Raw genomic sequence first — 15,085 nt, 5'->3', positions numbered from 1 at the left:
AGTTCAGAATCTCAGCACTGGTGTGCTAGCGCCACCTGGGCACCATTATGTACTTTTTTTGCCCAAAATAAATAAATAAAGGAATAAAGGTGTTTGGGTGGAGCAGTGTTCTACAGGTTTGGATGTCAGCGGTGCTACCAGCTAGCCGGGCTTCTACACAGACATGGTCGGCTTTGTCTTGGGGAGGTGGGCCAAAGCCTTTCAATAGATTGCCGCCCTGTTTAAGCCCTGTGTGACCCAGTGGAACATGTCTTGCTGTGACCATGACCAGGACACAAAATCTGTGTATTATTGGACCAGAGTGCAGCATTGAGACTCCTAGAACCTAGTCTACCCCCATACCTGCCCCAAGCTGTTCTCTTATACAAAGCAACACCTTTATTCTGATGCAACTGCCTAAATAAACTGTTCCTCCACATTCAAAGTAAGCAGGTACATGGACTATGACAGCTATTTGTTTGTAAACAATGACATTCATGACAATGCTGGGTTGCTGCGAAGGTACAGCAGAGGCCTGCCCTGGCACATTCCGCACTTTGAGAGAAAGATCAGCAGGTTATGTCAGTCACCGCTTGCACCCTCCCCGCCGGGCTCTTCAAAAAGAACACAGCAGATTAAATAAGGCATCATTTCTATTAAGGAGTTCAAAACATGGATACATGGGCTTTTAGAGACTGTTAGTAAATGTAGACGTGTGCTAAATATATCCAGCTGTCCACTTTGTAGTTCTACAATTACTGACTGTAGTCCATCTGTTTATCTACATACTTTTTTAACCTCCTTGTACTCTGTGTTCTTCAATGGTCAGGACCCCCACAGGACCACCACAGAGCAGGCAATTTTGCTTGAAAAGACTGAACCCTTGGTGGATCCTCCTTTTATAATCAATTAAGACAGTGTAATTTGAATATTCTTTAAACTTTTTACTCTTATTTTACCACTTCTTTGAGTTTTTATATACAAAATACATTTAAATTGACCAGTAAAACATTTCTTTAAAATTTTTTTTGTTAAATAAAAGTTTGAGATATATATATAATATATATGTATAATTTTTATAGTATAATTTTTTTTTTTTATTATTATTATTTTTTTTTTTGCATTTTACAATTCATCACAATTTTTTGTAAATAGCCATCCTTTAAAAGGTGACCTCTATAACTCAGGGAGGCCCACAAAGTCATATCGGTATTACGTTTATTTTAACAGGAAATGTAGTTCATGCCTGCTTAACCACAATGTTGTTATTTCATTCACAGAGGATATGACCACTCGGTGTAAAGCATGGTCGTTTAATATGGGCTGTTTGTATGTGTGCGTGTGTGTGCTGAGGAGACCCAGAAGCTGTCGGCCCTCCTGGTGGCCCCCTTAAGGATTATCTGATCTCTTAATCCAAACAAAACCAGCAAAGTTACAGAACAGAGAGACAGAAAAGATAGAGATAAGCAGGATAGGGTGTTAGTAATGAGCTTAAAGTTCTACTGAACACCATTACAAAACAACACTTAAATAAAATAAGATATCGAGCAATAGCAAATGCCCTGAACATCCCTGTTCAATAATCTGGAAGTGAAAAGGTGTGCCATACTAGATTTCACAGCATACATCCAGACTAATAAAGAAGCTAATCGAGAATGACCCGAAAGCAGCAGGAACAACAGTAACAATATGCAATAAATGACATTATATACGAAATATTTAGCATGTCCTGATTTAAGTTAGTAGCTTTATGTGTATGATCCCCAAAACATTAAAAATATAAGTGAGATATGGAGGAGAGAGCATCATAATATGGGGCTGCTACACTGCAAACAATACCGGGGCATTGCATGACAGTCAAAGTTGCTCATACAGTACACACCGATCAGCCATAACATTAAAACCACCTCCTTGTTTCTACACTAACTGTCCATTTTATCAGCTTTGTAGTTCTACAATTACTGAATGTAGTCCATCTGTTTCTCTGCATGCTTTGTTAGCCCCCTTTCATGCTCTTCTTTAATGGTCAGGAACACCACAGGACCACCACAGAGCAGGTATTATTTGGGTGGTGAAACAATCTCAGCACTGCAGTGACACTGACATGGTGGTGGGGTGTTCGTGTGTGTTGTGCTGGTATGAGTGGATAAGACACAGCAGCGATGATGGAGTTTTTAAACAACTCACTGTCACTGCTGGACTGAAAATAGTCCACCAACCAAAAATATTTAGCCAACAGCACCCCGTGGGCAGCATCCGGTGACCACTGAACTAGAAGGTCTAGAATATGACCAACTCAAACAGCAGCAATAGATGAGCGATCGTCTCTTACTTTACATCTACAAGATGGACCAACTAGGTGGGAGTGTCTAATAGAGTGGACAGTGAGTGGACACAGTATTTAAAAACTCCAGCAGCGCTGCTGTGTCTGATCCACTCGTACCAGCACAACACACACTAATACACCACTACTATGTGGGGGTCCTGACCATTGAAGAACAGCATGACAGGGGGCTAACAAAGCATGCAGAGAAACAGATGGACTACAGTCAGTAATTGTAGAACTACAAAGTGCTTCTATATGGTAAGTTGAGCTGATAAAATAGACAGAGAATGTAGAAACAAGAAGGTGGTTTTAATGTTATGACTGATCAGTGTACGCTCATCCTTATAAAGTAGCCAGCCTTAGGAACTCAGTTCATGTCAATGGCATTTACAGCCACCAGTAAAACTATAAGGGAGAGTTTTACAGAGGTTAAGAGCCAGCTGTTTGTTAGCCAGCTGCTGCTGTCAGAGTGATGTGGCTGCAGATTGACACCAAAGTCTGAAGTCCGCTGCCAACCGAAGAGTGCTGACGAGTGCTAAAGACTGTAATGTGCAGAGACTCCGGTCACAATGAGGGAAAGAAAGGAAGAATATAATAAATAGATTTAATTTAATATTTTGGGAATAAAAGTAATACCATAGGTAGCACAGAGGCCTATTACGCTAACCCACCACCGCTGAGATATATGGTTCTTCTTTCTTTGCTTTGTGCGCTCAGAAGTGTCCCTGGTTTGCTAGTTCTTTCTATGTGGTGCACTAAATTTAAAGCCGCGCTCCAACTGGAGAGATTTATGAAAGAGAATTTCAGTTATTTAGCTTCAGGTAATTCAGTAACTAACGTTATTATCCTGTCAGAAATAGATTTTCACTGTTCGTAACAATGATCAATGTAAGGTCTTCTTTTGAACTCACAAAATCATTAACAGTGGTGATAAGAAGTCAAAATTCTTAAATTCATAAAGATTTATCAATGAGACGGGGATTCCTTACTGCATGACAACCTCTGCATTACGTTGCCACTGCCTATGTGAATCTTGCTTGACTGTGGACAGTCTGACTCATGTTTAAGGTAATTATAATTTAAGGCAGACTTGCTGTTATAATGTCCTGACTTGACACGCCTATACCTGCCGGCAGGTGAGATGTTGCAGGTCAACAGAAAGTGTAATCCTTTTGTACACCTCATTAGCATTACCTGCTACACCTAGATAAAGTCTTTATAAGTCTATTTGAGACTGATTCTACAGAACTAGCCACTAATAACCAGCACAAAAACTCTAGCAAGAAAACACCATCCATATTGACTTCACTGCTTTACCCACCAACCAGTTAAATAACTCAATACTGCAATATTCTTACTAACCAAGACACTGATTCTTTAGATCTATCCAGTGACTTGTACATTGACTCTACAGTATTATCCACTAACCAGTGCACTGACACTACAGTACCATTTACCAACCAGTACACTGACTACAGTACAATGCACTTATTAGTACACTGATTCCACAGTACTTTACACTAACCAGTACTCTGACTCTACCTTACTTTCCACTAACCAGTACATCTTCAGTAGTATCCACTTACTAGTACACTGACTCTGTAGTACTATTTACTAACCACTACACTGATTCGACAGAATTTACTACCTAGAACACTTACTGCAGTGACATCCAATACCCAGCATACAGTCTCTATAGTACTATTTACTACCTCATTGACACTTTTTACTGACTAGTACCATTAACCAGTACATTTACACTATAGTATCTTTCACTAATCAGTCCATTTCTAACTACCCAACTATCCATTTCTAACTTTTCAATCCACTAAACTAGCACTAATTAGTACAATGCCTTTCTGTTTACTAAACAGCACACTAACCCTACAGTACTATTCACTAACCAGTTCATTGACTACAGTATTATACACTAACCAATACACTGACATTTACAGTACCATTTACAGTTTACCAGCACACTGACCCAACTGAACTATTTACTAACCAGTACAATGCCTTTCCAGTTCTGTTTACTAACCCTACACTACTATCCACAAAACTAAACCGTAGACTGCACAGTACAATTAACTAACCAGCACATTGTGCATCTGTGCTATCCACCAACCTTTACACTTGCTCTACAGTACTATTCAATAACCGGTACTCTGTCATTTACAGTACTATCCCCTCACCAGCGGTGTAACTACAGCTGATCTGCCACAGCAGTGTAGTGGGTGAAGGTATGTGTGTGTGTTTGTGTGCGCTTATGTGTGATGTCAGTGCTTTGTGGTTAAGTGTGTGTGTGTGACGCAGACAGAGAAAGCCATGCTAAACTTTCAAACAAGTAAAGCTGCGCTCCCTTTTTTTTTTTTTTTTTTGGCTTTCCCCAAACACGCGCTGGCACGCCGCCAAGATCCTGCCCCCTGGAGAAGTAAGATTAATGACAGCTAGTCACGGAAAGACTGCACCACAACAATCCAGCCAGAAAGAGATTCACCTCTTCACCTCAATTTTACTAATCAGCTCCAATTACTGTGTATTTAGAGCGCATATTCAATTCTTGGATTTCACTGACTTGCTTTGCTTCAGACGCTTAACCCATACACGCTGAACCTTTAATTGCTGGAAAAGCCTTGGGTGGATGACGATTTTGTACTTATAAATGGCTCGGTTTGAGCAGGTGTACATGGAAAACTCAAGATACTCCAAAAAACCTTAGAAAGTATGTACACTTAGTCAAAAAAGCGTACACTCAATGGTATTCCCATCAACATGGAGCAGAAAGGGAGCAGTTTCTATATTTCTAAATGGCAGCATATAAGCCCATGCAGATGCAAAGCTTGTTTGACTGTGGATAGTGTTTTTAGTTCTCAGTAGACCCATTTTTGGTGGCTCTTGGACTACTGACCAGTGGTCTTTTTGACAATCTTGGGACCTACCTGACTACACTGATCAGCCAAAACATTAAAACCAGCTCCTTCTTTCTACACTCACTGTCCATTTTCTCAGCTTCACTTACCATATAGAAGCACTTTGTAGTTCTACAATTACTGACTGTAGTCCATCTGTTTCTCTACATACTGTTTTCACCCTGTTCTTCAATGGTCAGGACCCCCACAGAGCAGGTATTATTTGGGTGGTGGATCACTGGATCTCAGCCCTGCAGTGACACTGACATGATGGTGGTGTGTTAGTGTGTGTTGTGCTGGTGTGAGTGGAGCCCTGCAGTGACACTGACATGGTGGCGGTGTGTTAGTGTGTGTTGTGCTGGTATGAGTGGAGCAGACACAGCAGCACTGCTGGAGTTTTTAAATACTGTGTCCACTCACTGTCCACTCTATTAGACACTCCTACCTAGTTGGTTCACCTTGTAGATGTAAAGTCAGAGACGATCGCTCATCTATTGCTGTTTCTTCAGTGGTTTAGGACACAAAAGGGTTTGATGCAATGTGTGTTGTGGCACCTCAACGCCAGCCAGCTCAACACCAGCTCTTGGTACGTACCCGACACCACTGCCATGTGACATTAATGAGTCTTTGTGTCTGGTGGACACAAAATGAAATTGAATTTGCTACATGTATATTTTGATCCAGCATATTTCTAGAATGCCCACAATAAACGTTTCTAGAAAAGTATGTTTTGGATGTGTTCCAGGCATTCACTCCCATGAAAAAGATACATACGGCCTGCAACTGCACACATAAACAGTTGTTCAGTGACGTGCAAACGTAAGCTACCTGGTCTGTTTTTCTTCTTTAGAAATGTGTCCTAAACCACAAGCATGAAGGTTTTCCCATTGTCAATGTTTTGTTTCTTTTGCCAGAGCTATAATTACACTAACCAGAGGTGCAAGAGTTGCACCACTTAACCAGAAAAGGGTGAGATCATTCGCAAAGGTCGGCCTTACAATAAAAAAAACACACACAAGGCAATTTTAACAGGTGTATCCAGTCCTGCTGCAGTATTTAGCCTATTGTTATATTTTAGAGACAGCCTAAAATACAAAATCAGCAATTGTGTCCAATTCTGGCCAGTTCCAGACCTGGGTCCCTATGGTGTTGGCTTAGCTAAATAGACTACTACACCACCCAATCTAGTTGTATTCAACTGCCTGCCAACCACTGGACTGAGACTGGTCAGAGAGTCATTCGGCCTCATAGACCACTTCTTTTCACCCGCTAGAGGTGGGGTCTCACAGACGTACGGAGAGCCACCTATCCATCTACGATCAACCACCCTTTTGTGCAGGTGCCTTGTTCATCTATCGAATCCCTGTTTGACCATCATCCTTCCCCTCTACAGGCACACCAATCATGTGTCTGTGTAGGCACATGGATGATTGATCACATAGCTAGGATTCCAACTCTGATCTCAGCTTTGGAGACCCATATATATATTTTAATTCTATATCAGAGGTTAATTTATTCATCATCTGTAGCTGCGTAATGCTGGTCAGGGTCATGGTGGGTTTGACGATACACTGAGGCACAATTAATTGCAAGGTATTACACACTCACTCACATTTATGGGATTATTTCATTACTTGAATAATTCAATTTTGAGTCGCAAGCACACCTACTGGCATCTTTTCATAAGTTAGTAACCTAGATGAACACTAAAAAGAACATATCACACTCTATGTGCAGTAATCTAGATCCTTGGACAAATATGCCATTGTTCCTTGTCTTGCAGAAGCAGTCCACTACTCCAGCAGTGCAGGAAAATCTCACACACACACATTCCCAGCATTAATGTTCCCATCTCCCACTGAGAAAATGTGTGGGAGAAAAACTCATAACAGTGATGTAAATTGTTTCTCAACAATTCATCATTATTATAGTTTTTTTATTCTTATTTTATTCATCTCTTAAACTTTTCAGTCTGTGGACTACAGGCAGACAGAACTAGCACTTGCACTCTCTTACAACAAAGTCACACTGTTGTAATGTGCGAAAGGTGGCCTGACATTGTCCCGATAAAACAAGACATCATCTAAATGGCAGCATATTATACTCTAAACTGCCTATGTACCCGTGCCATTGGTCTAGACATGTTGATGTTTAATGCAGTGCTGTCGGAGAGATTACAGGTCACTGGAATTTAATATTGTTTTATAATCTTAATACGAATACAAAAAAAAAAAAAAAATATATATATATATATATATATATATATATATATATATACACCGACCAGGCATAACATTATGACCACTGACAGGTGAAGTGAATAACACTGATTATCTCTTCATCACGGCACCTGTTAGTAGGTGGGATATATATGGCAGCAAGTGAACATTTTTCTCAAAGTTGTTGTGTTAGATTTGAGCGAGTTTGACAAGGGCCAAATTGTGATAGCTAGACGACTGGGTCAGAGCATCTCCAAAACTGCACCTCTTGTGGGGTGTTCCCAGTCTGCAGTGGTCAGTATCTATCAAAAGTGGTCCAAGGAATGAACAGCGGTAAACCGGCGGCAGGGTCATGGGCGGCCAAGGCTCATTGATGCACGTGGGTAGAGAAGGCTGGCCCGTGTGGTCCGATCCAACAGACGAGCTACTGTAGCTCAAAGTGTGCAAATGGGAATATGAGGTAGTAACAGAGGATCCCGGTGGTAGAAGGCTCCCGGTTTCCATATAAGGTGTTCTGTGCAATAGTACCGAGGCAATATAGCAATGGCACCAGCAATGCCATTAACCGTGTAGCAGCTCTGAATACTATTAAAGTATTTACAATAGATTTCAACGAAGAATCTTTTGATTTTGAATCTTTCAATAATGCTATGGACTGTAGGTAGTAAAATTAAAAAAATTGCCAATTTTAAAAGTATCACCTGATACCTATTTACCTGTTTATGATTGGATGTCCCAAAACAGCTGTTCACACATTCTCTAGTTTTATATTGCCCCCATCCCAATATGTTACAAGCTCTACATTTCTTCTGATTCCATACTTGAATTAATGCATTAGTGCTGTTTTATTTGCATTTTACTCACAGTCCCATATTGAATCCTACTGCACAGACTGAAGATTGAACTAAAACATCAACCTTCTTTCACTTGGTGTAAAACCCACATAAAGGAAGCACTTATTTACCACTAAACCTCTAACAAAGTGCCTCTTTCAAACAACCAACAACCAATGGGGTGAAGGGGTGTATGTGAGGTAACGTACGCATAGGTTATGGTTCAGTAGCTACCAGTTAGTATGTTGTGGCTAATAAGATCAATGCAATGAATTGAGAGACTTAAGAGGCAAACACATGGGCAATATTCCCAGTGGTTACAGTGACTGCCAAACTGGAATAGAAAGCGTCCATATATATGCATACAGTCAAAGGTTTTGACATACACTTGGAAGGGCGTGTATGGGATAAAACTATTAATAACTGCATAAATCCTGAGTTTTTAACAAATATGACAAATTATGCGGGTCACAATATATACATAAATGAATGGTGGATTCCAAAAGTATTTAGACCCCATGATTTTTTGCACACTTTGTGTGTGTGGGCTTGATTTAAAATGGAAATAACTGCTTTTTTATCTACACTCAATCACCCATTTTGAAATGCTGAAATATATTTTACAAAAGTATTCAGACCCTTTGCTGTGGCACTCCAAACTGTGGTCAGGTACATTCTGTTTGCTTTTTTAATCATTCCTAAAAGGTGTCTAGGCCTCAACAGGAGTCCACCTGCCATAATTTGAACTGATTGGCCTTTAGAAAGTTCGGAAAGACACACAGCTGGGTCTGTAAGGCCCACAATTTACACAGGACAGAAACCAAGCCATGACGTCCTTCAGGTCCAGCGTCAGTGCATACCCTTACCAAAGCTCTTTTGACTGAATGGGCACTATTTTTCCACAGGCAATCCTAAAGAAAGGCTTTCTAGAAAGGTGACACACTGTTTGGGGGTGGGGGGACATAAATCTGGTCAAATACTGTACTTTAAATTGCCTAAAAATCTAATCCGAGACTAAATCTAAACACAGTTTAAAATCCAAACAACAAAAGATGCATTTCTTTGCATTTTAATTTTAATCTGGTCTCTACTGATGCTGATCTCCACTCCTGCACTTCTGATTGAGGAGAGCGAGACTGACACATGCCCCCTCTCACACGTGTGCAGTAGCCGACTACATCTTTTCCCCTGCACGAGGCGAGTTCATATGCGGATCAGCTTTGTGTATGGAGAGCCACACCCTGATAAACACATTATCAATCAGCCAGGTGAGGTCGTAATCGCATCAGCCATGAGGTCCCGGCTCCCACCCTGTATGAACAACAACAGCAAAGCTGTTTGTGTAGCCGCCTAGCCTACCAGAACAACAAGTTTGAAATGTCAGCTCTGGTGTGCTATCATGTTTTATCACTGCACCACCTGAGCGGCCTAGATACATTTTATAAGACAGTAGATAGGGTCATCGAGTAATGCAGCAGCCTTTTAAGCCCAGTGATGGATTGGTGCTCTGTCCAGGGTATTTGTGCCCAGTGTTTCCAGTGGAATCAGATCTACCAAGACCCTGACCAGGGTTGCAGTATGGCCTAATAGTAGCAGGAACAACTGTGAACAATAAAGTTTAGCTGCGCTAAACACAGAAACGCTTCTCAAAAACTGGCCTGCAAAGACCTAGACAAACCAGAGCACTGCTCAGATTGCCAAATATGTTAAAGTAAACCTAGCACTAATTGCAGAATGAACGTAGCATTTGACTTCAGCAGTCCTTTACACTCTTGACCTATCTTCCATGTTTCTGGTTTGGAGGCGAAATCCAAAGCAAACCACAGTTTACGTAACATTTCCACAACTCTGCGATCTTGGCCTCGGCCTCCACCTGGATCCAAAATTCCAGGCATTACGATGTACCCCTGCAAACGGCCAGCCAGAAGTCAATCTCTTATACTGTTCCCTCCTTTGTTTGCTCTCTCGATTTCCCACAAGACATTTGGCGGACCTAGAGAGCTTACTCCAGAGCCAGCAGAGAGTGTGAACCAGAATATGTTCAGGTCAAACCTCGCTGGAGGCTCCTCCAAGCCAAACACACAAATCCCAGCGATGAGGACAACCTCCAGTGCAGATTCCGAATCCAAGCCCTAGGAATCATCTTCCCATGCTGTGTGGTAGAGCAGATGAATGAGGCTTTGTCTCTTCAGAATCAGATACATATCTATTCATAGCTATTCGGCATGACTCGTTCTGTCGCTAATCAGAAGCAGATGAGCCTTATAGAGGAGATTCAGGAGGGAGTTCTTGTTAAACACAGGCAGCGTACTGACTGGCATTTTGGGGGGAAACAAAGAAATTCAAAGAATTTTACTTCTTTAGTACATTGAAGCAAAAAATTTCCATTGTAGTTTGTCTGAGTAGCATTTGTGTGACCCCTTTTGCCTGTTTTGTCAGTTTGCTTAACAATATACAGTATAGTTTCTGCATTTCCATTCAAGGACAGATGGGTAATGCTGATGCAAACAGATTTATTTAGACTGCTCTGTCTGTACAACATAACCTGCTAGCACACCAGCACTGAGATTCTAAACTCCCTGTTTCAAATCTGGGCTCTGCTACCGGTAGGCTGGGCGCCCTCACAATTGGATAGTGCCTGCAGCAGACAGAATCGGCTTCCAGTCTGCTGGGTGGGAAAGACCGGACTTAGCGGTGTGTGAGGACCTTGGTTGTCCAGGGCGGCCTTTACTAAAAGTGGAGGAGCGCTGAGATCGGGCTGTACAATTCGCTGTACTAAAGCAAAGTTAACCACTAATGCTAATAAGGAATACACAGACTACACTAATTAATCACTGTACTTAAGCTAAGGTAACCGCTAATGCTATACACGGACTAAAGTAATTGCTATACTAAAGCTTAGCTAACTGCTCACGTGTACAAGAATTACTTCATTAGAAATACTTGTAACAACTTAATAATAATATTAATAATAATAAATAGTTAAATATATAAAACAATTTCTATCCACTATATTGCCAAAAGTATTCGCTCGTCTGCCTTCACACACATATGAACTTGAGTGACATCCCATTCTTAATTCATAGGGTTTAATATGATGTCGACCCACCCTTTGCAGCTATAACAGCTTCAACTCTTCTCTTCCAGAAGCGCATTTGTGAGGTCAGACACTGATGTTGGATGAGAAGGCCTGGCTCACAGTCTCCGCCATAATTCATCCCAAAGGTGTTCTATCGGGTTGAGGTCAGGACTCTGTGCAGGCCAGTCAAGTTCTTCCACACCAAACTCGCTCATCCATGTCATTATGGAGCTTGCTTTGTGCACTGGTGCGCAGTCATGTTGGAACAGGAAGGGGCCATCCCCAAACTGTTCCCACAAAGTTAGGAGCATGAAATTGACCAAAGTCTCTTGGTATGCTGAAGCATTAAGAGTTCCTTTCACTGGAACTAAGGGGCCGAGCCCGACTCCCGAAAAACAACCCCACACCATAATCCACCCTCCACCAAACTTTACACTCGGCACAATGCAGTCAGACAAGTACCGTTCTCCTGGCAACCACCAAACCCAGACTCGTCCATCAGATTGCCAGACGGAGAAGCGTGATTCGTCACTCCAGAGAACACGCCTCCACTGCTCTAGAGTCCAGTGACGGCGTGCTTTACACCACTGCATCTGACGCTTTGCATTGCGCTTGGTGATGTAAGGCTTGGATGCAGCTGCATGAAGCTCTCTACGCTCTGTTTTTGAGCTAATCTGAAGGCCACATGAAGTTTGGAGGTCTGTAGCGATCGATTCTGCAGAAAGTTGGCGACCTCTGCGCTGTGCTGTCATACCCAATCACTTCCACTTTGTTATAATACCACTGACAGTCGACTGTGGAATATTTAGTAGTGAGGAAATTTTACGACTGGACTTGTTGCACAGGTGGCATCCTATCACGGTACCACACTGGAATTCACTGAGCTCCTGAGAGCGACCCATTCTTTCACTAATGTTTGTAGAAGCAGTCCGCATGCCTATGTGCTTGCTTTTATACACCTGTGGCCGTGGAACTGATTGTAACACCTGAATCCAATGATTTGGATGGGCGAGTGAATACTCTTGGCAATATAGTGTATAAATAGTATAAACAAACAAGCTCCTTCAGCCAAGTACATTTAACTGCCAAAGATAAACAACCTAAAACACCTAAAACTGTCAGATGTAGTCTAGAAACTACCAAAACCTGTCCACATTCAGGTAAAGTGACATTATAAACTCCATCAAATGAATACCTGAAGTTGCTGGATGTATATTACCACATAGCTGATTGGTTGAGAAGAATTTGAGATGGAGGACGGCCATGAACCCCACAGGTCTATGTAATGTCTTGAAAGTGTCTGATTATATGACAGCATATGTGGGTTTGTGTTTCTGTAAGTGTGTGTGTGTGCTTTTAGCACCTGGATCCACAAAGAGATGTTCTCACGCTATGGGATCTAGTGTCATCCAGTATAAACAGTTCAGCTGAGTGATCTGACTGTTTTTAGCTAAAGTGCATCAAGCCAAAAATAAACAAATGCATCAAATTAAACCGAGATCATGGAGAAAAAAAGGAATGGAAGGAATCTTCTAGGTTACGACCACTTTTCTCATGTCGAGAGCGGCCTATCGGCTACGAATAAAGCTCGCTTCTCTCATCCTTTTATCCATCCCTCTCCCAGGACCCCCACCTTTTTTTTTTATCAACGGCAACTTTGTGATGTCTCTCGAAATGTTCCATTTGCAAACTTCTCATGGCCACATTCAGAACTGTACAAAAGAATGTCTGTTCAGGCCTGGCTTGTGCTCTCACTATTCCTTTGTGAACTTACCCTTAGAGTCTCCTCACTGGAATGCTCATACAGCCCGTTCACAGGACCGGGAAGTACAAAAAAAACACAGACATACATAGACGGACACACACGGACAGTTAGGAATGCATACGGTGAGCCCCCCAGCTCTATCAGGAGGAACCTGCACCGGCCTTGGCCTCCAAGAACAACAGAGCATTCATACGCACATATGGTGCTTCTTTTCAGCATAATAGATCTTTTCTGTCTTTTAGATGCCAAGAAGACCGGGGGACGCTACGGGCTGTATGAGTAAAGACCACCCTACAATTGCTGTTCTTAAATCAAAAGACACTTCGTTATGGTGATAAAAATGGCATAAAACCTGGTCATGGTCTGGGTAGGAATAAAAGTGTAGTATTTGTATTCAATACATTATATTGTTTCTACACTCACTGCCCATTTTATCAGCTCCACTTACCATATAGAAGCACATTGTAGTTCTACAATTACTGACTGTAGTCCATCTGTTTCTCTGCATGCTTTGTTAGCCCCCTTTCATGCTGTTCTTTAATGGTCAGGACCCCCACAGGACCACCACAGAGCAGGTATTATTTAGGTGGTGGATCATTCTCAGCACTGCAGTGACACTGACATGGTGGTGGTGTGTTAGTGTGTGTTGTGCTGGTATGAGTGGATCAGACACAGCAGCGCTGCTGGAGTTTTAAAATGCCGTGTCCACTCACTGTCCACTCTATTAGACACTCCCACCTGGTTGGTTCACCTTGTAGATGTGAAGTCAGAGACAATCGCTCATCTATTGCTGCTGTTTGAGTCGGTCATCTTCTAGACCTTCATCAGTGGTCACAGGACGCTGCCCACGGGGCGCTGTTGGTTGGATGTTTTTGGTTGGTGGACTATTCTCAGTCCAGCAGGGACAGTGAGGTGTTTAAAAACTCCATCAGCACTGCTGTGTCTTATCCACTCATACCAGCACAATACACACTAACACACCACCACCATGTCAGTGTCACTGCAGTGCAGAGAATGATCCACCACCCGAATAATACCCAAATATATATATATATATATATATATATATATATATATGTATATATATATATATACTGTATATATTTTTTTTTTAGAGCCATGACGTTGAAATATTTGGAAATATCGACACCTCATTACATATCGACACCTTGTAACAGGGTGGGTCATACCCCTGTGTAGCCCGGCACCTGCAAGAATTAAAAAAAAGACCCCAGTATAAATAAAAGGCAAAAAACATCCACAGCCCACAGCTGAGAAAGTCAACAGGAAAGGGATAAAGCAGCTGCTTCAGCCACCTGCGACAATCAAATGGTAATAAACTAAGGGGAACCACCACTCAACCAGGTGGCTCAGCATATGCCAAGCGTGGATTCAAATGCGTGGACCACTCCAGAAAGAAGAGCCCCATCAAGGGGTTCTGTTGTGATAGCTGAAAAGTGTTAAAGATAAAGAGTGGCGGCATCTTCACCAGCAGAAAACCCAATAGAGAACTGGTAGTAACAGAGAAGCCAGGAACACTGTGAGGTCGAAACCATGATTAAATGCACATCCCTTCACCTGAAGCGAATTAACGCTTAACTTTGCATCCATGCCTCTTCTGTCAGCCATAAATGGCATGGCAGATGGGCATAATTCTCTAACTCATGCTCTCTGTCGATCTCTCTGGTAGATGAGATTTGCTTAATTTAGTATTAAAATGTCATGGGGTTAAAATATTTCTAATTAGAAAAATACAATCCATGTACTTTTTTATTGGTTAATAAGCAATATTTCTAATTAATGTGTATGAAACATATTAATATAATTATTAGACCAACTGACTCAGTTAAATTAAACATTATTACTTTGATGGACTTTAAAAGGAATGAACAATAACCAAAATTAAAAACTTATATTTGAAGCCTACTCTTACTCTTTTTGCTTCTCTAAGTGGCTCTTTTCCCTACAGCCTTTC

The sequence above is a fragment of the Trichomycterus rosablanca genome, chromosome 22 (genome assembly GCF_030014385.1).
Source record: "Trichomycterus rosablanca isolate fTriRos1 chromosome 22, fTriRos1.hap1, whole genome shotgun sequence".
Classification (NCBI taxonomy): Eukaryota; Metazoa; Chordata; class Actinopteri; order Siluriformes; family Trichomycteridae; genus Trichomycterus; species Trichomycterus rosablanca.
This window is presented reverse-complemented; position numbering follows the sequence as displayed.